Source organism: Rutidosis leptorrhynchoides, chromosome 3 (assembly GCF_046630445.1).
Source record: "Rutidosis leptorrhynchoides isolate AG116_Rl617_1_P2 chromosome 3, CSIRO_AGI_Rlap_v1, whole genome shotgun sequence".
NCBI classification, from domain to species: domain Eukaryota; kingdom Viridiplantae; phylum Streptophyta; class Magnoliopsida; order Asterales; family Asteraceae; genus Rutidosis; species Rutidosis leptorrhynchoides.
Genome location: NC_092335.1, coordinates 166,709,615 through 166,723,601, shown reverse-complemented (window position 1 = coordinate 166,723,601; position 13,987 = coordinate 166,709,615).

Sequence of the window (13,987 nt, the reverse complement as noted above, 5' to 3'; positions counted from 1 at the left end):
ACCTACCCGTTAAAGAAATTTCATCCCGAAATTTGAGTGAGGTGGTCATGGTTAACACAAAACATGTTTTCATGACGAATATGAGTTGATAAATAAAGTTTTATCATTATTGATTAACATAGATTAAGCGATTCGATTATGTGAAGTGTACGAATGAAGCTGTCACCAAAGATTGAAATAGAGATTTAACTTTTGCCGTAGTTACGGTGGATTTCCGAAATTCAAGGAATTTAGAGAAAATCTTCTTGATAAGATTTGATTCTTTGGTAATCAAGAAAAAATTAGGATCTGCTTTAAAGGCGATCATCTGTTCTGATTGTTCTGTCGGATATTTTACTATAAATTCACCCCCGTCGTTTCCTTACAACTCACACCTTCTATTCTTTCTCCCTCAATTTATACTTTAAAGCATCCATTAATATGCTTCATCCAATACTGATCCTGAATATACTCTTAACTTTCATCTGTGTCATTCTTCTTTTTCATCTACCACCGGAAGAATCTATTCACTTCTACTATTGCCTTGGGGTGATACTATTCTTAATTCTATCGTATCTTTATATGGCTATTCGTATTAATATCCACGGTTTGTAATTTCTATGTTGTTGTTGGGTTTTATATCTTCCCTTATATTTCGATACCCTTGCTTCTGTCTCCTATAATCATTGTCATCCACAGTTAATGCTCTCTCCTATTTACTGCGATTTATACCCCCTTCCTATTTCGGAGCTTCATGCTTTTGTTTTTTTTTCGCAAGTAACGGTCCAAAATTCATATGTGTGGAGTTTCGAATGAGCTTAATGTTCTAAACAAGAAAGAACGTAATAACACGATTTGATTTGTCAAATTACCAGAATCACTGAGAATAGAACTATCAAGAATATATTTTCTTGATGTGTGCAGAAGTTAATCAGAATGAAAGAGTTATGTAACATGACACATGATGATGTTATAATCTGTGAATCATCATGTTCCATTTAGAAACTCAGAATGACTTACTGTAATATAATCACGTTGATCAAGTGTTATTATATTATACTAACTCTTGCATCAGTTCCCAACATTACTTCAATAACATTCATATTTTAAGCTCGAAAGTTTACAGAATATAGAAACTAACAGTTTCTATGTGATGTAACACTCATAACACGAAGAGATTAATGATTTCAGATAAGAATAGTTATGAAAATATCTTCAGAAATATGGAGGATATTTATAATGAAAGATACGATGATAACTTGAAATTTCTACTATCGAAGGACGGTGAAGAAAATTTTGTCCGCAAGACTTGGAGTCAAAAAGAAGGTATTCGTTAATGACTTCAGCAGGTACTGAATCATTTAGATTCTTTGAAGTCAAACTTATTCTTTGTGATTTGTCCACGACTTCCTTCATAGTTTGCTCAATCAGTTTTTTTTTTTTTTTTTCAGTTCCAACTTTTCTGAGCTTTTCCAACATACTATTCTTTATCATCAAACTTCCGATGATTAAGGTCATTTACAGTTGCCCACAGTTTCTGCTGCTTCATTCAGCTTTTTCAAAGTTCAATGTATTGATTCGTAGGCTGGGTGTTTTTCAAAATTTCAGAAATGAAGGTCGTAATTCTAGGAGATAATTGTTATATGTATACATATAACTATTAATGTAGAAATACCACGAGATTCGAAATACTAATTGCTGATTCACGGTAATTGGTATGGCAATTATTGTTACATGGTATAGATGTATACATGATGGGGTTTCAATGAATATAATGATTTTTCAGAAAGTCCAAATTCTTTGAAGTTGCTGGTAAGTTTACTGCTAATGTGGTGGAATATAAACGGTTCCCCGGTAACGATGACGACAAGCAAACTTATATATCGAGGTTATACTAAGGCTAATTCGAATGGAAGTCGAAGTTGATTTGCTGAAGCTATGACAAAATTGGCTAATTGGAAACAGAATTGAAATGTTATTTTCGGTAATAACAATGCCAAAGGAGCTAGAACAGACACGTTTTAAACGTTTACACAGGTTCCGAGTGTTTTCAGGTGCATAACTATATGCATTAATCTTTTCTTCCGTAGATGGAGTGCGGTTGGTTCATCCTCTCGATTGAGGTGTTTTTAAGAATCATGAACGGTTTGAACGCAGATTGGAATCATCAAGATACAAATGAGGTTTAAGATGAAATCAAGTGGCAAACTTAAAGAATTGTTTAGTTTCATATGTTATAATCAATATTTTAATTCATTTTAATTGTCCACTGTTGGTAGTCTTCAGTTGATTAGTCCACAATTAACTAGGAACAGTTAGCTAGGATTTTGTTAGCGCGGATTCTTAACAAAATTTCTCATAGTCAATTTGTTTGTTTCTAACAAATTTTATTCTGTCAAATGTTTTCTTCATTATGCTACTTGTTGGATTCTAATAGGTAAAAATCCAAATATGAAATTTGAATGGAAATGGTTATTCTGTGGTGAACGGTTACGTATAACTGTGGATGTAAGTAGGATAGTAAATAACTGTTGAATCAGATTTGGAGAATGTACAGTGTAACTTATTAATGCGAAATCTAAATATTCCTCGGGTATTACCTACCCGTTAAAATATTTTCACCATTAACAGTTTGTACAATAAAATTTTAATTACAATCTCTATGAAAATATATATACATATATATTTTCTTCAGACGTAATCATGGATTTAATAAGTCAATGTGATATTAAACTCATCAGATTTACGGCTAGAACTAGAGTACATAATCTCTAAAACATTAGAGATTACATAATCGTCATGAAGGATGAAGATAGTTTATGTAGAACGATTCGTAGAACGATTCGTAGAACGATGATTATGCTTGAGGTATAGATTGCGAGGTTGAGACTTGTGATGATGTTGTTGTTGTTGGTATTGGTTATGCTGCTGGTGCTGCTGATGGTGGTACCATTGCTGTCGGTGCTACAAGTGTTGTTGGTGCTAAGGTTGGTGATGATGTTGGTGTAGTAAGTATAGTTTGTAAATCACGCACCATTCTTGTCAGGTTTTCTATCCAACCTTCTATCATTTCTATCCATCCACTCATCTGATTCGATAGATCTTGATTATCAATTCGAAGTTCCCTAACTTCTTCTAATATTCCCCTTCGATTGGTATTCGGAAGTAGAGGTTGGATATTTTCTGAGATTGCAGTAACGCGACCTTCGAGTTGAAAAACTTTAGCAAGAAGGGTGAATACAGTGTTGGGCATAGGTTCACCGGTGAGTACATCGTTTTCTCCGATGTTAGGAGGTAAGTTTGGTTCGCGGTAGGGCTCGCCTTCTTCATTTCTCCATCGAGTGAGTAAGTCTCGGACCCACCACCATTTCTTCCAGAAAGAAAAATAACTAAATGGTTGAGGCACTTCTTGTTCATTAACTTCGGAGTCTACTTCAATATACATCTCGAAATCGCTTCCGGAACTAATGGAATCCAAGCTAGGTGTAGGATCCATCTCTCACGATCAGTTAAAGGGTTTTGATATGAAATGATTTTTCGAATATCGAATGATATTCTAACTATATATTGAATATCTATACATACTTCCAAAGATCCCGTGAATTACGGAGAAAATTAAGGAAACGTGTCAGATAAAGTCTACAGTGACAGATACGCTAAGATATGGATTTTTGTCTATACACTATTCATACAATCATTGCAGTAAGATGTGTCTAGACTAAGAATGATAAGCAGATAATTTCCGACTAGAGTTGATAAGCAAAACTTTTGACATGCAGACACGGTTGAAGTCCAGACTCACTAATGCATCCTAACGACTATCAGCTAGACACACTAATGCAAGACCTGGTTCGCTAAGACCATCGCTCTGATACCAACTGTAGAGATCCGTCCTAATCCATTCGGACGAAGTCCATATCGATTATAAACGATTTACAACAGTTGATTACATCGCGAGGTACTTGACCTCTATATGATACATTTTACAAACATTGCATTCGTTTTTGAAAAGACAATCTTTCATTACATCGAAAGTTGACGGTATGCATACCATTCATAATATATCTAACTATAATTGACTTAATAATAAACTTGATGAACTCAATGACTCGAATGCAACGTCTTTTGAAATATACCGTGAATGACTCCAAGTAATGTCTCTAATATGAGCTAATGCACAGCGGAAGATTTCTTTCATACCTGAGAATAAACATGCTTTAAAGTGTCAACCAAAAGGTTGGTGAGTTCATTAGTTTAACATAAATAATCATTTCATAATTTTAATAGACCACAAGATTTCATATTTCCATTTCTCATAAACATACGTCCCGTGCATAGAGACAAAATAATCATTCATATGGATTGAACACCTGGTAACCGACATTCACAATATGCATATAAGAAAATCCCCATCATTCCGGGATCCTCCTTCGGACATGATATAAATTTCGAAGTACTAAAGCATCCGGTACTTTGGATGGGGCTTATTGGGCCCGATAGATCTATCTTTAGAGTTCGCGTCAATTAGGGTTTCTGTTCCCTAATTCTTAGATTACCAGACTATAAAGGGGCATATTCAGATTTGATCATTCAACCATAGAATGTAATTTTGATTACTTGTGTCTATTTCGTAAAACAGTTATAAAAACAGTGCATGTATTCTCAGCCCAAAAATATAAAGGGTAAAAAGGGAAATGAAACTCACCTAATGTATTTTGTAGTAAAAATACATATGACAATATTGAACAATGCAGGGTTGGCCTCGGATTCACGAACCTATATTATTCATATTTATATTAAGAACATATAATCGTAATCGAACAAATTTATATATATATATATTATTATTAATGATATAATTTTTATATTAATAAATTATATGTTATTCCATCTATAATAATTTCAATATAGTTAAGAGTTATATTATATATCTGTTTATATAAGTACTCTTTTGTTTACATAATATAGTTATAATAATACTAAAATGAGTAAAATGATAGAATAATAATTTTTCTTAATAATAATATTGGTTGTATTAATAATAATTTTTATAAGAAAAGAAATTATACATATTTACAGAAATGATACTTTTTAGTAATGATTATGTTAACTTTTATTAATAACAGTACTCGTTAATGATAATCATTTTAATGAAGTGATAATATTAATAATAATACTTCTGTCAATATTGATAATACTAATAATATACTTATGTTAATAATAAAAGTTCTAATATTTATAAAACGATAATAATAATAATAATCATAACCATAATAGTGATAATAATACTTAAAAATGATAAATTTGGTAATATTATTAATAATACTTATAATAATAATAATATGATAAAGTTAATAATAATGTTGATAACGATAATAACAATAATACTTAAGGACAATACTAAATTGAAAATTTTATCATTTATGATAATATTTATAAGCCTAATAATAATAATACTAATAATATACGACTAGTAATAATGATAATGATAATAACAATTATGTTAAGGATAATCATAATAATAATGTTAATAATATTAGTCATACTTATTTATATTAATGATAACCATGATAATAATAATCATAATAATAACAATCACAATACTAATAATAACAATAGTAATAATAAATATATCAAATTATACCTTAGAAGTGTTAAAAATAAATAAGCTGACTGGGAGGGGACTCGAACCCGAGACCTCTCGCTAACACAACACCACACCAAACCACTTCTCTGACTTTGTATTTCTGATTATAATTCGTTACTAATTATTCATAAACCGTATTCTTCTTCATACCATCATCATCTATGCTATACCCACATCATCTTCATTAAGAACATCATCAAAACATCATACAATAATACGGCTTCATCAACGTTTGTTATCATCTTCGAATCCTTATGCTAATCTAATCTTCAACATCATTCTAGTATTACCACTACTAAATTCTAATCGGTCCACTACTTCATTTTCTATTATTATGCGGCTCACAACACAAATTAAGAGCCCATCCCTATAAACAAACACGACCCAAGTATCATTTGATCAAATCTATTCGTTATCTGTTGGCAAGGAAATTGGAAAGCAGCCTGGTTACTTACGTACAGCATAACTTGAAATTAAGAAGTCCATAATCCTTTAGCAACATAGTATATGGTTTCTTTAATCAACAAGTGGGATTTCTTGTTGTGTACATGTCGGTCAAATGAAAATAGAATACAGCAAAGTCTCGATTTTTTTTTTGAAGATTAAATTAATCCTAAGCATGCTATAGTGATCCCACTAATATAAAAAGGTTGGAAAGTGATTGAGGGTTTACATCATACCTTTAAAATCCCACTAGTGGGTGTCGATCAAATGAAAAAGGAAACAGAAAAGTACAAGTTGCAGTTTCGATGGCTTTGAAGGTTTTATTTTATTTTTTTTATTTTTATTTTGTTGGTCTTCAACTAGCAATAATAATAACAGTAAGGTATCGATTAAATGGATCCTTGTTGGGTTTCGGTTTTGGATTATAGAAGGAAGGTGGTTGTGTTGGTGATTCATGGTGGTTCTCGATGGAAATGAAAACAGAAAAACAATGGAGAAGCAACGAAACAGTAAGCATAAGAGTAGCAACGAGTGGCTATTTAGTTCAACAGAATTTTGCAGCATACGCCGCTGTTTGGTCAGGAAGCAAGAACGAAAAAGAAAAAATAATGAATAAAAGGAAACGGGTGTAGTTAGTTTACATGGTTGTTTTGATCAGCGATTTTTGGACAGAAAACAGCCATAGCAGTGGCGATATGCAGTTCACGATGGTGGTGGTCATGGGTTTCTAACAACACCGAAAAGAGAGAGAGATGAATGAGAGAAAGAGGGTGATTTTTCGTGTTCGATGGTGGTGGTGTTTTAATCGAGCTTTTAATGGTGGTGTATTACCGATGAGGTAAAAACAGAAAACGAGCAAGTGTGTGACGATTGGTTTCCTTTTACATGTTTAAAAGAGAGAGAAGGATATATAGAGAGAATGATTGTTTACGGTGGTGAATACGGTGGTTCTAATGATGATGATAGTGGGTGCTTTAAGGTGACGGTTTTCGAGTAACAAGAGGATGAAATAAATAGGTCTTATGATCAAGATGATGATTTGGAGATGATAGCCGATAGTGGGTATTTAAATGAAGGTGATCGGAGATATGGTTGTTTTGATATTGAGGCGATCAAATTGAGGTGATCAAGTATGAATGTGGGTGTGTGTTGGAATGGAGATGGTTGCTCTATTTTTCTGTAATCTATCTAATCTATATGTACATGCTGTATATAAAATGCATATGTATATAAATGTGTAGGATATTGACTTAATATGTCACTTGGTCAGAGAGACATAAGCGAGTAAATCAAGTGGGAGACATAACAAACTATATTCTCAATCATTCATTCAATTACACTGTAATCTAATCTATCAATTTGTCACAGTAATCAAATAGTAAAGTTAATATAAATCACGGATGGTGTTTGTTATATGTCTCTCGCGCGTATATGTAGATAGATTAGAGATGTTAAAAGAGATAGGAAGTCAATCAAGGAGGTAATTTAAAAAAAATAGGAAAAGGAATGGAAACTGATTCGTTAAATTAATTGATCTTATAAATTACATTTACATTTAATATTATTAACTAATATATATTAATAATAATAATAATAATAATAATACAATATTATAAAAATAATAATACTAAATAATAATATTTTAAATAAAAATATATAAAAAGAATGAAGGTAATAATAATATTAAAAATAATAATAACAATACTACTAATAATAAATAATAGAAACAATAATGATAATAAGTTGTATGTTACTATTAATAACAATAATATTCATAAATAAATACTTAATTTATTTTGTATATTCATAAATGAATTCTAAGAGGAAAATATTGTAAAGTATGATTTAGAAATCAAAAAGGAATCTCCACTAACTTTTGTCTAACCCTCGTTAAGTGACACTTTGTTCTTACTTATAAATCACTTTATCATTTTCCGAATATTGATAAAAGAATATATCTCTTAAATCATAGTGGACCTCATAATAGAGACTGGTAATCATATCACGATGTATCTGATAAATCAATCATTTGATATTATCTTTTAATTCCGTCGATAAATATATTGAAACAAATACGTTCATGTAAAGTATTATACATCTAATACTTCATTAACATTTTCAGTTAATATAATAATATATTATATATACATATCTATATACACATAAATGTTCGTGAATCGTTGAGCATAGTCAAAGGGTAATTTATTACATGAATACAGATTTCAAAACTTTCGAGACTCAATATTACAGATTTTGCTTATCGTATCGGAAACATATAAAGATTAAAGTTTAAATCTGATCGGAAATTCTCGGGTCATCACAGTCACCCCGGAATTCAAGCGAATGGAGAGATACTTCTGGGGACTCCCTAAGAGCATTAAGGGAAACGTCACCTCATCCAAACCACCAAATGTCCCAGAAGCGATGCGCATGGCGCATACTTTAATGAATCAAATAACCATCGATGAACCGAAGAAAACTAAGTCTAAAGCGGGTACTAGCGAGAAGCGCAAATGGGATAACCACAACAACAACAACAACAACAACAACAACAACAACAACAACAACAACAACAACAACAGGGGAAGGAACTATGAACAGAACCCGGCGAAACGACATGAGGGTTTCAGAGGAAACAACAACGGTGGAAACCCAAACCCCAACAACAACACCAACTCCAACCCGAACTACAGGGGAACCCTACCTCAATGCAAGAGGTGTTACAAACACCACACTGGGTATTACAATGTTGTCTGCGAGAAGTACCAACGGTCTGGGCATGTTGGAAAAGACTGCAAGGTCACCACTTTGAATGGGAAGCCGAACACCAACGGGCCGAAGAAGTGTTACGAATGCGGGCAGACGGGCCATTTCAGAAATGCGTGTCCAAATAAGCGAAAAGATGGCGGACCACCGCGCGCTAGAGCTTTCAATGTTAATACAAGGGACGCACGCGAAAACCCCGACTTGGTGACAGGTATATTCAAAATCAACAATCTTTTAGCTTCTGTTTTGTTTGATACTGGTGCGGATAGAAGTTATGTATGTAGACACTTTTGCGATAAGATTAATTGGTCATTAGTCCCGTTAAAAGAGAGTATGCTTGTCTAGGTCACCAATGAAAAACTTGAGAAAGTTGACCATATTAGTCAAGGAGCTATTATCAACATAGCTGGTGCAAATTTTGAAATTGATTTGATACCTATCAAACTGGAAAGTTTTGACGTGATCGTAGGTATGGATTGGTTAAGCAAGATAAAGGCTGATATTATTTGTGGAGATAAAGCTCTTCGTATATCACAAGGAGACGGCGAGCCACTGGTTATCTACGGAGAGAGATGTACCTCGAAGTTGAACCTCATTAGTTGCGTGAAACCGCAAAAGATTATGAAGAATGGACGTTTTGCTGTCCTAGCACATGTGAAAGCGGTAGAAACTGAGGTGAAGAGCGTGAACGACGTTAGAATTGTGAACGAATTTTCGGATGTCTTCCCAGAGGAATTGCCTGGATTACCGCCACCGAGAGCCGTAGAGTTTCAGATCGACTTAGTGTCAGGAGCTGCACCTGTAGCTCGCTCACCTTATAGACTCGCACCTTCCGAGATGCAAGAATTACAGAGCCAACTACAAGAACTACTTGATCGAGGATTTATCCAACCAAGCTTCTCGCCTTGGGGCGTACCTGTGTTGTTTGTAAAGAAGAAGGATGGATCCTTCCGTATGTGTATCGACTATCGTGAACTCAACAAATTGACTATCAAGAATCGGTATCCTCTTCCACGAATTGATGATCTTTTTGATCAACTACAAGGATCGAGCGTTTACTCAAAGATCGATTTACGATCCGGTTATCACCAGTTGAGGGTGAAGGAAAGTGACGTGATAAAAACTGCATTCAGAACTCGTTATGGTCATTATGAGTTTCTCGTGATGCCATTCGGATTAACCAATGCACCTGCCGTGTTCATGGACCTCATGAATCGTGTCTGCAAGCCGTACTTGGATAAGTTTATTATCGTCTTCATAGACGATATCCTCATCTACTCTAAGAGCGAAGAAGAGCATGAGCAACATCTCCGACAAGTACTTGAACTCTTGAGACAAGAGCAACTTTACGCCAAATTCTCCAAGTGTGAATTTTGGTTGAAGGAAGTACAATTTCTGGGTCATGTTGTGAGCGACCAGGGTATCAAAGTTGATCCCGCCAAGATTGAAGCTATCAGCAAGTGGGAGACCCCCACTACTCCGACCCATATTCGCCAATTCCTAGGTCTCGCCGGTTACTACCGAAGGATCATTGAAGGATTTTCTCTGATTGCGCGTCCTTTGACCGCGCTGACTCACAAGGGCAAGAAGTTCATTTGGAAACCCACACACTAATCAGCATTTCAAACTTTGAAGAAGAATTTAACCACCGCACCTATCCTATCACTTCCTGAGGGCAGTGACGACTTTGTTGTTTATTGTGATGCATCGAAGAGTGGTTTTAGCTGTGTACTGATGCAACGATCAAAAGTTATTACCTATGCCTCCTGCCAATTGAAGATTCACGAGCAGAACTACACTACTCATGATCTCGAACTTGGAGCCGTTGTCTTTGCGCTCAAATTGTGGAGACATTATTTGTATGGAACTAAGAGCACTATCTTCACCGATCACAAGAGTCTCCATCACATCTTTGATCAGAAACAACTGAATATGAGACATTGTCGATGGATCGAGACGCTCAACGACTACAATTGTGAACTCTGTTATCACCCTGGCAAGGCCAATGTTGTAGCTGACGCTTTAAGCCGAAAGGAGAGGACGACACCTCTTCGTGTTAGGGCTCTGAACATCACCATCCATTCGAACCTCAACAACCAGATTAGAGTAGCCCAAGTTAAGGCTCTCAAGAAGGAGAATATATCTCACGAACATTTGAACATACTTGTCTCTCGATTCGAGGTTAGGGAGTCTGGACTCCGATGTTATGCCGGAAGAATTTGGGTACCTCTTTATGGAGATCTACGGAACCTTATACTTGATGAAGCACACAAATCGAGATATTCAATTCATCCTGGAGTGGGCAAAATGTACCACGACCATAAAGAACAGTATTGGTGGCCGAATCTTAAAAAGGACGTTGCGACTTATGTTGGTAAGTGTTTGACTTGCTCGAAGGTTAAAGCCGAGCATCAGAGACCTTCTGGGTTACTTCAACAGTCGGAAATCCCGCAATGGAAGTGGGAAAGGATCACAATAGATTTCATTACTAAGCTACCGAAGACGGTGGGCGGATACGATACTATTTGGGTTATTGTTGACCGCCTTACCAAATCTGCACACTTTCTAGCGATGAAGGAAATGGATACAACGGAGAGACTTTCTTAATTATACATCAAAGAGGTTGTATCTCGTCATGGTGTACCGTTATCGATCATCTCAGATCGCGATCCCCGTTTTGCTTCTAGATTCTGGCGTTCTTTGCAAGAAGCCATGGGAACTCGTCTTGACATGAGTACTGCTTATCACCCTCAGACTGACGGGCAAAGTGAACGAACGATTCAGACCTTGGAGGATATGTTGCGAGCATGTGTCATTGATTTTGGAAAGGCCTGGGAAAGGCATTTGCCACTCGCCGAATTCTCGTACAACAACAGTTATCACTCGAGCATTAATGTTGCACCTTTTGAAGTGTTGTATGGCCGCGAGTGCCGATCTCCTATTTGTTGGGACGAAGTAGGCGAAAAGCAAATCACCGGACCCGAAGTAGTCTACAAAACGACGGAGAAGATTGCTCAGATTCAAGCTAGACTTAAGACTGCCCGCGATCGTCAGAAGAGTTATGCCGATCTTAAACGTGAAGACTGTGAATTCAACGTTGGTGATCGTGTAATGTTGAAGGTTGCACCTTGGAAAGGTGTGATTCGCTTTGGAAAACGTGGAAAGTTAAACCCACGATACATTGGTCCTTTTGAAATCTTGGAACGTGTTGGACCCGTTGCTTACCGTTTGGATCTACCAGCACAATTGAGCTCAGTTCATCCTACCTTCCACGTGTCAAACTTGAAGAAGTGTCTTGCTGAACCTGAACTTATCATACCACTTGAGGAACTTACGATTGACGACAAACTCCACTTTGTGGAAGAACCAGTTGAGATTATGGATCGTGAGATCAAAACTTTGAAAAGCAACAAGATTCCGATCGTCCGAGTATGATGGAATGCCAAACGAGGACCTGAGTTTACTTGGGAGCGAGAGGATCAAATGATGCAGAAGTATCCTCACCTTTTTCCGACTCCTCCATCTACCTCAGCTTAAAATTTCGGGACAAAATTTTCTTTAACAGGTGGGTAATGTAACGACCCTGGATTTTCCAACGTTAATTATTAATAATTATTATTATTAATACTTGTGATTAAAAAAATGTATGTTATTACATTTACATGTTTCCATGATTGCCCGTACTTGATTTTAATTGCCCGAAACGTCTTTGCGACACACGAAACTTGCACGAATAATATTTTTAGATATTATTTGCATTCATGATTAAGTTTTATTAATCATTTTAATTAACTAAGGTTATTAGTTGATTACTTGGGCCTTTACTAGTGTTAGTGGACTTTTACTTGAATTATCACTAAATTGGACTTGGGCTCACTTTAATGGACTTGATTAACCCACCCTACTTCTTATTTGGACTTAATTAGCCCATCTAAACATGTAAGTATTACTTGTAAGTGTAACTAGCTAGTTTTATTCATTTGGAATCTAGTTATCACATAATCCCCATGCATGCATCCTCATTATCCAACCTTTTAAGCTTTAACATACAAGGAACCAATGAACTAATCCCTCCCCCCCCCCCTCCTTGGAGCCAAAAGCCGTCGGCCTTTAGGCCTTTAGATGGGGTTTTGGTTTCAATTTTTCATTACTTACTTACTCATATTCTCTCATTTCCAAAAACACACACATACTTGCTTCATCTTTTCTCTCATTTTTCTTTCTTTCTTGTAAGTATTATGAACAACTCTTCTTCCTTTTCTTTGTCTTAAAAACCATAGCCTAAGCTACCAAGATCATCATCATCATTTGTTGTTTGATACTTGCTCTTGTAGTGATTAGTTACCTGTTCTTGTTTATTGTTACTTACTTGTTGTTGTTATTTATTATTTACTTACTAGTTTCAAGAATCAAACTTACTAGTTTCATTCTTCTTTTGTCTTGTAATTTCAAGAACACACAAGAACTAAACTTACTAGTTTATGTTCTACATATATTGTTTCAAAAGATTTAAGGTTCATGTGTTGTAAATCATACTTGTAATTCATGTTAGTAAACTTTAAAGTTTACTTTCTTAAAGATCAAATTTTGGTTTGAATCTTTAAAGTATGCAACCCATGAACTCATTTACTTGTTTACTTAGCTTATTTATTTCATTTACTTGTACTTTAATTTCATGATTTATGTTCTTGTTGGTCAAATGTTACTAGTTAACTTTGATCTCATTAATCTTGAACTAAAGTTAACTTTAAAAGTTCAAGAACATGTAAGTAAGATTTCTTTAATTATAACTTTGTACACTTATGTTAGATCTAGACTTTTGAGTCTTGGATCTTCAAGATCAAACTAAGAACTATGTTCTACATCTTAAGATCTTGATTTCATAAGTTCACTTTCAAGTTTGTAACTTATTATTAGTTTTAAAGTTCATGTATGTGTTAGGTCTAAGACTTTGATGTAACTTTGGTTCATCAAAACAATTGCAACACTTAAGTGAGTTGTGCTTCATCTCTTAGACTTACACTTGGGTTATGATGGCCAAACCTTGGTGAAAATGATGCAAACACATCAACGAATTGTAGACTTGAAGCTATATGCATCAAGGATGAGAACCGTGATAAACATCGAGCACCAAGACCACCGGAACCCACT